The sequence below is a fragment of the Nipponia nippon genome, unplaced genomic scaffold (genome assembly GCF_047370975.1).
Source record: "Nipponia nippon isolate SJK-2023a ecotype South Korea unplaced genomic scaffold, ASM4737097v1 scaffold_4, whole genome shotgun sequence".
NCBI classification, from domain to species: Eukaryota; Metazoa; Chordata; class Aves; order Pelecaniformes; family Threskiornithidae; genus Nipponia; species Nipponia nippon.
The window spans coordinates 114459468-114469832 of NW_028262358.1; positions in this window are offsets into that span (position 1 = coordinate 114459468).

A 10365-nucleotide genomic window follows, 5' to 3' on the forward strand; every position below is an offset into this window, starting at 1 on the left:
AAGAAGGTAGATTTAGCTTAGATATAAGAAAGAAATTCTTCACTATGAGGGTGGTGAGGCACTGGAACAGGTAGCCCAGAGAAGTTGTGGATGCCCCATCCCTGGAAGTGTTCAAGGCCAGGTTGGATGGGGCTTTGAGCAACGTGGTCTAGTGGAAGGTGTCCCTGCCCATGGCAGGGGGGCTGGAATTAGATGATCTTTAAGGTCCCTTCCAAGGCAAACCATTCTATGATTCTATGAATATCCCCACCCTGTGCAATGGATTGTGTAAGGAACCAGTCAGTGTCTTGTATATGGAGACTACCCTATGAATGAGGCCAGAGAGGCAAAGCAAAATGGGCTTAACCTCCATTTCAACTCCACAGCAGTCTGTGGAAAAGACTATGCTAAAGAAAAGCCATGCTGCCTCTTCCAAACTCCCCTTCCATTTTTTCCCCTTATTATCTTGAGGAATGAGACAAAACTGGAATTGTTGCACTGAATTAGAACATTATACGGAGACTGGGTCAGTCTGCTTCAGAGTTTCTATGTGATCTTGGAAGTCTCATTAAACATCTGTATTTGCGTCCTCTATTTATAAGACAGGGTTAATAATGTTACACAGTACTGTTAGGCGAGATACAAAAAAAGTTTGTGAACTGCTCATACACTGCAGAACATGTGTACCAAAAAGGTCATATCAGTATGGAAGATCACTTGTGTTTTACTGTAGCTGCATTGTTTTAAATATAATCAATCTAGATTTACACTGTCTTTGAGTAACTACAGGGAAAATTGGCCCTAGACTAAGTATTTTACAGGGAAGGGAGAAGTTTGTGGCATAAGGAGATACTGCTCACATCTTTTCTGTGTTTCATGTACTCCTATTGATTCCACAATAAATGTCATTCATCAGTTCCAGACAAAAAAATGGCATTATGTTCTGGTAATAAGTATGACATTTGTTTTACTCCCAAATAGAGATAAAGAGCAGAAATAATGAAATGTTTAGCAGAAAAGAAAGTTCAGAAGAAGTGAACATCAGTTTGGAAAGAAGAATTCAGAAGAAATTCAGTCTAGAAGAATCTAAGGGCTTCGCTTCAGCTTGCTCTGATGTTGGGCTGAAACCTCTTCAGGTGTTATGGTATCGTTTGGAGATTATAGACTAAATGTCTTATCTTGCTGCTCTCCACAGTAGGCCAAACTCCCCTTCCAGACTTCCTAATCCACAATTTAGTCTGGTGTCTCAATGGATAGCAGTCTGTCCCACATCCTGGAAGATATTGCATGGCAAGAGGCTCCAGACCATGGAGAAGAAGAGGAGATATTCAGCAACTGAACCACAGCTTCCATGAGGTACCATGGTAGCTGATGACAGTATGCCAATACTAATAATTTCAGAGTTGCGTGGACACTTAGTAATTTGGCAGCAAGTCATGGCAAGTTTTAATATAAATACTGATGTCATCTTGCCAGAAGGAATTACTCTACAGTAATTACAATTACAACTGAAAGAGTCAGGATGATGTGAAATCCCAGGATGGATGATGGAGTGTAAGTCACCCCATTTTGATTTGACCTTGACTTATACATTAAGTTTTGCTTCTTAATTTCACTTTGCTGACAGAAAACACTTATTCACTAAGATTTCAGAATTTGAGTCTAATAAAAAAATTAATAAATTGACCCTTACTCTTTTACATAAAAGTTCAGTGTTTTCTACTGAAAATGTCAACAGTTCTTTTTGTCTCTACTTCAAAAGAAGCAGCAGAAACTGGTTCTTAAAAAAAACCACCAATTTATCAAACAATTGAATATTTGATTATGATCTTACTCTTATCACAGAAAACTAGGAATTGTTCTTTTGAAATCAGTGAAGATCAATTAGGACAAGCCTGTGTCACATGACCCATGATCTAGCTCTGAACAGGTTCTGGCTGTAATTTCATTATTTAGGTTGTAGGAGGGTTGTGGAATTAGAGGTTCAAGAAGAGTTCAGGAGTGCTTTTAGTGCATCTTAGTGAAAACACTTGTTTATTAACTTATTTGGCTCCTTTCAGAATAGGCTAGGGTTTGACTATGCATTGCCCACAGTGGCAAAATTGCCTTAACGTCTTCCCTGGTTGGCTCCCATGATCTGGTAGACCTTTCTGTGTTCATGCTGCAAGGTGCTGCCCACATAGGAACATAATTTCAACTACTTATGGGGCTATGCTGTGTACTGAATCGGGTGACTGTACCACCATTAGAAGAAAACAGGTATTTTTGCAGTTCTCCTAAATCAGCACTGGCACAACTGTACAGCGGTAGAGGAGCTGGGTTGTTTTGGCGTGGGGGAGGGACCATGTATGGAGATGGTATATTGCTAGTGATAACAGATTGTCAAACAATATATTTTTCAGCACAGTAGTTGTTTTGACTACTTCTGCCAGTTATTGCAAAAGACAGGCAAGATCTGGCAACCTTGAACAGTAGGGAGCGTGACTTACTCCTCTCTTGAACTTAGATGACGTGGCTGTAGTCAGAATGCCCAAGTGAGGCATCTGTAAGATGTGATTTGAGCATGGCATGTAACTACTAGAGAAGCCTCCTGAAAATTGTGGTTTAGATGCCTCATATCCTTGTCTGTTTATAAAACTACTGTGTTACTATGCTGAACTTGCAGGTCCATTTGCAAGCCTGAGCCTGTGATATTGCCCAGCAAGAGCAAGCCTATCAGGAGACTCCTGACTCTAAGAGCAGGAGAAAAATAGGGGGAAGAGCTGGGGAGTAGTGGCTTGACTCTTTTTTATGATACAGTTGCCATACCCTAAAAATATATAAATACGCTATTCTAGATTTTATGTGTATTAGAGGCAGCTTGAGAATAAAATCATGCTAGACTTAGCAATATGATTTAATTTTGCATAAGTTGAAGGGATCCCCTTTCAATGTTATTTTTAAATTAAAGAGCAGTACTCTGACATCAGTGTAGGAGTAGTGATGCAGCTTTTAAAACTGTCAGCCTGATAATATTGCATATCAGTCCAGTAGATGTCCCAGGACTGCTTTTAGAACTCCTGTGTGTAGCAAGTGAATCCTGTATGTTTGCAAAGCAGTTTGCTTTAAACTCCTTTGCAGTCTCTTTATAGCACAGGACTGGGAAGCAATGCAATGCAGATGTTAAGTTGATTTTCTTTTGAGAAAGCACTATGTGCTTTGAATGTCTTCAGCTCCTTAAGGCGATAAGTGTTGTTTTTTCCTCTTGCAAAGCAATGATCAGTGGCTGGTGTTCAAGAAAGTGTTAATAAAATAACAGATTCTGCTGCAACTACTTTAACTCAGATACCTGGGAAAATCCAAGTGTTATAGGGATCATTCAAAAAATTTTCATACACCTGTAGGGGTCAAAAAGCTCATGTTTTGACACAGTATTAGAATTCTCATCATTCATCCACATAAATATTTTACTGAGTTCTGTACTATTTATTGCATTTGTACAAGGGGGTGCTACAGTGCCATTAAACCTAAGCTCACTGTGGGATTCATATAACTTTCCATTAAGCAATCAGGTTGCTCCATAGCTGATTTATAATTGGCCCACCTGTTTTTACTTTTGTAAGCCCAGTCTCATCAGATGCATTGCGTGCATCTGTGTTCATCTAGTGTTTCCACATTCAAACTGGGCACATAAATAGATGTTTGTTGCTGAAGGAAGCAGTTCTTAAAGCACCTGATTCTAATCACTGTAAGAAAATGGATATAGCATTAAAAGGGCTTCTGATCAGGGCAACTGTTTACAGCTTGCTTTGTGCAAATGTTAAATGCTGCTACTTTAATTTGGAGGTTTTCCACACTTGCTTGCAGTGGTATCCTTAAAACTCTCAGGACTGGGAAGAGGTTTACGAGTCCATAAATCCATGTACTTCGTACCCCACTACTGCAGGCAATCCTCTATACAATCATTTTCACCAGCTGATTAAAACCCACTCCAAAAACAACCAAATTTGTTCCCCTCTCAAATTCTCTAATGAAAGAATGTTCCAGAACTTTATTTTCTTGACATTTAGAAATGTTCTAATTTTTATCCAGATTGTGTTCTTGAGCAGTTTATATTGATTTGTTCTTGTACCAGTACAGCTCTTGAGCCTAAATTACTCTTATTCACCTCCTGATTTTATTTCTCATTTTCAAAAGGAGAATTCATACTCACTGTTACTCTTCATTTTGTGGACTGAAGCATCCTAATCTTTCTTGTCCCAGCTCTTACATTTGACCTTCCATTCTTCTGAACATCCTAGTAGCATATTTTTCTGTAATATGGGCAATCAGAAGTGAATACAGATGAGGTTTCACCAGCACTATATATAATGATAGGAATGTTTCTCTATCTCTACTGAAAATATCTTGGGGTTTTTATGGTCATGTTCTGTTGATGGCTCATAGCCATGCTGTGACCAATTACCTTAATGACATCTTTCTCTATTCTTTCTAGTCAAAACTCTGAGCAGATGGATTCAGCAAAAGGCGTATCTCCTTGCTGCATTTGAACTGCTGGATGTGAAATGGCTCCTATCTTTAAGTGGCACAAAACTGTATCATGTCATATGCCTGGTTAATACAGCTATATGAAATGTAGCTTGCTTACATTCAAAAAATTTCCAGAAAGGGCAAAGATGCTCCACAAAAAAGGTACATGCAGGGTGAAAAGTAAGCCAGTCATAGTACAGCCTGTGTCCTGCTTAATCATTCTTTGCTGGACATTGGACCTGATATTAGTTCTAAGCTGGGGTTTCAAAGATATTAATGTTCTGGGTTCAGGGAGTTTTTTGGGGAGTCTGTAGAGCATACCAAGCATAATGCAACAGAACATGGTGCTGTTTGATGGAAAATTAGATAGCAGCCAAAGACAACTTCGGCAAAGCAGGGTTGTACAGCTGATAGCAAAGCAGGGTAAAATACCCCATTTCATCCACTTTCTCCACTCAACATCTACATTTTTAGCCAGTTCATAGATGTAGAGATGAGGATGGTTATTAGTGCTTTTGAGGGCAGAACAAGCATTCCTTCTTGAACATCAATATTTCTTCTCGGTTGTGTCACTGAGAATGTGTTAGTGTCTCATCTGCAATAGGCTGTGTAGTCATTTTGTTGGTGCTGCCATTTTGGTCAGTGCTTCTTCCATAACTGCTAAATCACAAAAAAAAAAAAAATCTCTAAATGTCCTTTGTCTTAACCAGAAAGACATTTCCTTGTTCTTTAATCACATAGAATGCCATTCACTTTACATTACTTTTAGTCCTTTGATTTTAGGTTTTTAGCCTAAGCCATTAGGCTTAAGCTTTTCCTGTAGTCAGTCCAATGAAAATGACCAACCTCAAACAAGCAATTCTTCTTATTTGGTGTGTGTCTAAGATACATGGAGTAAATCACTTGTCACTGACAGAAGAAGGTCCTAACCAATTATCTCAGACTGAAGACATAACCTTTGAAGGGATGCAAATGGGTGAACTTCATACCATTTTACTAAAATGCAATATCTCTAGAGCTGAAAGACTTCTGTATTGACCCTCTTTGGAACTTACATAGTAATTATGTCAATGGTCTGCCTCCATAGATTCTTCAGAATAGAAACTTTCCAAAATATGGACAAAGTTCTTAGCTTTTAGTGCTCTATTTTTTTTCCAGAACACATTAAGTAAACACAGGACGGTAATGAAGATGTAGTAGTCCCTTCGCACGCTCCAAAGATTTTATTTGGCTAACCCGGACCCACAAGAATGCCATAACTTCGTTCATTATTCATGAGAAGAGCATGGTGGAATGCTTTCAGATGTAAATACCCTTACATCTCAATAATCAGTGCTATATGCCTGTATAGAAATATTGATGCCTGGCCCATTTTTCTCTTAAGTATTGAAGGAAATCTTTGCAATTCTATCTTTCACCCACACAGCCGGTGACTGATGGCAAGTCAGAGAAATGGACATGTCAAGGACTTCAGAGCTGAACAGAAATACAAAGTAAGGAGAAATCCCCAAAAGGAAGGAAAGGAAACTAGAACCAGAAGAAAAAGTATTGTAGATTTGAAGAGAAATAGAAGAAAAGAGGATTTAAAAGTATCATATAAGCAAATTGAAACACTGCTATAGCTTTAATATTGCTCCATTCATTTTAGTATTACCTTGCCTTCCAAACCCTGATTTTCAGTTTCTTCTATAGCCCTGTCTGTCTTATCCAATCTTTAGGATTTCCTCCATTATACTTGATTGTATCACATCTACCTAAATGAAGTTATGTGCCTGGACTGAGGTTCCTAAGGGACTACCTTAGTAACACTGAATAGCAAAAGAGTTGAAAACGAAGAAGAAAGACAGCAAAGAAGAAAAAAAGGGAAGAGAAAGAAGGTTGAAGAAAGAAGGCCCAACCTTCTTCAACTTCCTAAGCAAAAAAAAAAAAAAAAAAAAAATCCTCTATAAACTGGTAGGAGAAATGAAAAGATTATATACAATCCTTCACCATTCTTTGCAGACATGCTTTTCCCACTGAAAGACCTTGTCTTCTTTTACCTCACTATGATTTCCCATTAATTTTTTAAAAAAGCGTAACACTGTAGAGCCCAGTGTATTTGTTGTAAGCAAGAATTCAGCTGTGACAGGCAAGCCAGATCATATATCCAATGTGTAATTACTGTATTAGCAGCCAGTGTAACGAGAGCTGCTGCATTCAGCATTTCCACACGAGCTGTCGTTTATATATTGTGCTTCCAAGGCCCTACTTTAGACCTATTCTGCTACAGGTCACATTGTAATTTCAGATTAGCCTGAGTTAACAAAGGTACCAGGCATTTCCTATCTACCTCAGTGAATAGTGATTCAGTAACTTGCTGTCCATCATCTTCTATTAAACAAGCTTCTGCATTAATATGTTTTGAGAAAAAATGGTAAACATACTTTCCAGAAATGGAATATGCTTAATGCACATGTACATTTGACTTCTCCTCCTAAGAAATGTGTCAATAGCCCGGTAACCAGAAATTAATTAGAAATATGCCCTTTAGTGAATTGAAGGCGCTATGTTGCATTTTATGAAGTTATTTTCTCAGGCTAATTAGGGAGGGACCCTATCACTTACAAAGAAAGTTTGTCTTCCTGAACTAAACAACAAAAGTTGTAAATTCCCACTGTTTTTCTTAAATCAAAAGAGCATAGACAGTCCCCAGATTGGGAACACAAATGCAAGTACTGGAGTGCTCTGTTTACAATCTGCCTCTCATCTGTGACAATGTAAAAACATAATATTACAACAGTAGTTCCTCTGATTTGCATGAGAGGGAGGACTGCGCCTTGGTGGATATAGCGCAAACCCCATGTAAAACTCAATTGAATGAGACAATTTGCATCCAGCCAGAGTGCAAATGAAACCCAGGGTCCTGTGCTGAGAAACATGTAAGTCAATGGGAGAGTGAAAAGCTGTGATTTGTACGGGCTGTTGTGCGGCAAGTGACAACTCCCTGTGCTCACTGGTGTGGTGGCCGTGGGTGTACATCAGCAAGTACTGCAGGGACTGGAAGTGGTGTTGCAGTCCCTGTCCCATGAGCCCTCCTGCGGGCCGGAGTGGGTGGGATTGCAGCAGGCAGAGCGGATCAGATTCAGTTCTTGCTGACAGAAGAATTGCCATTTTAATTGCCTTTTTTTTTTTTTATTTTCTCCCCAAGAAAGTACCTAAGGCAGAGTTACTCCCACTTTGTCCCACAGCTGTGCAGTTTAAATTATGAGCATTTGTGGAGGAAGAACATTGAGTCCATTTGCCTTTAATAGGGTCCCCCTGGTGTAACTGCTGACAGAATTTGGTTCAATGAAGGCAATTCAGGGAAGAGAACAAATAGGGGGAAAAAAGGCCAGCCCCTAGGGATGGCAGCATTACACAAACACAACAAACTCATGCACAACAGTGCTCAAGGCATTGTTGTTTCCAGTTTAGATTAGCCAGTGGCAGCTTGACTTTGGATAGGCTCACTGCATGCTTTAGAGAGCCATAAAAAGGATGTAAGCCATTTTATGGGGGTCCACAATCCCTTCCGATGTAGCCATATGTTCACTAGTGCAAACTTTTCACTCCATTCACTCCACTGGTGAAAATCTTCTCATCTTAAGAGAAATTTAAAACAACAGTTTTGTCTTGACTTAACTTATTACCAACAGCTTTGAAGGAGTTAATATTTGTAAAAACTAGTCTGGATACTTTGTAATGATTTGTTCCAGAATACAAATATTTCTGGTTGACCTTTGGCTAGACCACAGGATACTGTGAGCCAGCCTTATATATGCTGCTTTCCCTCACAGTCTTCATCTCACAGTCCTTTTAAGCCGGTGATTAACAGTTAACACCATCTTGCAATATTATAAACCACTGCAATGCAATGAAGATGATGGTGTTATAGCCTAGATTTCCCTTCATCTCTTTTCCCCACTGCCAGCAGCTAAGCTCATGCCCACCATAAACAGCTGCCAATAAGTTTTCCTGCATCAGGAAGCTAGAAATGACCTCTCTCCTTTTCCAGATGAACGAGTCAAGCAAATTCTAGGGCATGTTTTTAAATAAAGATGCAAAAACCTGCCAAAAACCTCAAGTCAGCCCTCCATATAGAAGCATGACCACAGCTCAGGGGAGTTGCTGTGTTCTAGTGGAAGCACATGAAAAACTGCTTTGTAAGGGAAGATGCTCCTTCAGACAGCTCAGTGCTCAGACACTGCTTATGTGAAAAGAAACCATGATGCATCAAAACCAAAAATAAATAAAATTCCTAAGTCTTGTCATATTTCTTGATGCAAATAAAAAAGAGATGATGTCTGGGTCTGCAGAACACTGGGAGGAGAGAACTGGCATTTCTAAATTAGCTGCCCCCAAGGGACTGGGTCTGTTGTTCAGAAAAGAGCAATGCAAGATCATGCGGATGTAAGGAGCTGTAAGTTATGATAACGCTCAGTGAGAAGCCAAGACAGCACGTTTCTGCCCTCCATGCCACGCAGACCAGGACGATGGGATATATCCAGTGGCCACAACAGTGGCTAAGGACAGGGTCACCTGGGTCACTTGGCGTGTCGACCTGAGGAACGAGCCCACCACATCCCCCTTTGCCGCTGCAGACCTCACCGGGTGTTACAGAAACGTAGGTGCCCTTGCTGCCCAGGGAGCTGCCTCTCGCCTTCCTGGGCAATTTCCAGCATCTCACATTCTCGCCTGTGACAACTTAAGTTGTGTAACCATCTGATGGGCTGCTGTGCTGCAGTATCATTTCCAAAGTCAGTGACAATATTTCTGCAGGATCTTCCAAATTTTATGCTGAAATCTCCAGATGACCCACTAAGACGACCTCATTTATCTTCAGGAAGTATTCTGTTCACATTCTTGAATTTGGATAGCTCTGAGAAATTCACTCTGCACTCAGTCCATTGCTTTTTCACAAACTTTCTGTAACTAGATGTCATTCTGTGCATGTCATTACTTTTGATCTTAATATTAGTGCTGGTTAATGATGTTTTTTGAAAAAAAACATGTAGCAGAAATGCAGCTTGCTGTGCAAAACATTGAAGGGTTCATGTAGTATCTGGACAAGCCATATTCTGCAGTGATTAAAATTTCTGTGATTAATGAAACAGGAAGGTGATAAACGGTGCAATTTATTAATGCAATTATACACCACAACCCATAAGAAAAAGCACCTTTTCTGCACAACAATAGTAACTTAAGGGAATACCAGTAAACACATCAGAGAGAAATATATTATCTTAGGATCTCCACTCTCCTCAGTCTTCACAAGTGAGGATGCTTGTAAAACTTCAAAATTATTACCAGGAACACAACAGTATGGTGAGTATTCCTGTTGACTCCACAACAAGGAGTCATTGAATTATTTTGCCCAAAACATGTAATGAATTCTAACCCCCCTCCCCAAAAAAATCAAACCAGAGGATAATCAGAGAAGAATTTTCTGCAATATCTGTGCATTATTTTTTTTTCAAGGGAAGATTGATTAGAAAAAAAATTGGCAGAAATAGTTGCTAAGCAGATTTTTTTCCCCAAATCCTGCAGTTGGTTATGGTGATGTGATGGTTTAGGGGACTTTTTTAATTAAAAGTTTGGAAAAGTTTGCCAAAAGTGCAGAAAATATTTTTCTTTGTGTCAAAATTTGTAACGAAGGAATAAACCTGCTTGTTCCTCCTTGGACTTTTTCAAAACCATACCAGTGGCACTGCCGAAATGTTCCATTCTCAAAGGCCGGTGCGGCTGTGCTTTGCAGTTATACTCGGAGCTGGCCTGGCTTCCTATTACCCTCCGCTTTTGACTAAGGCAGAAATGAGCCCTGATACAACTACTTTGGGGCATAATACGGAGGAGAAATCA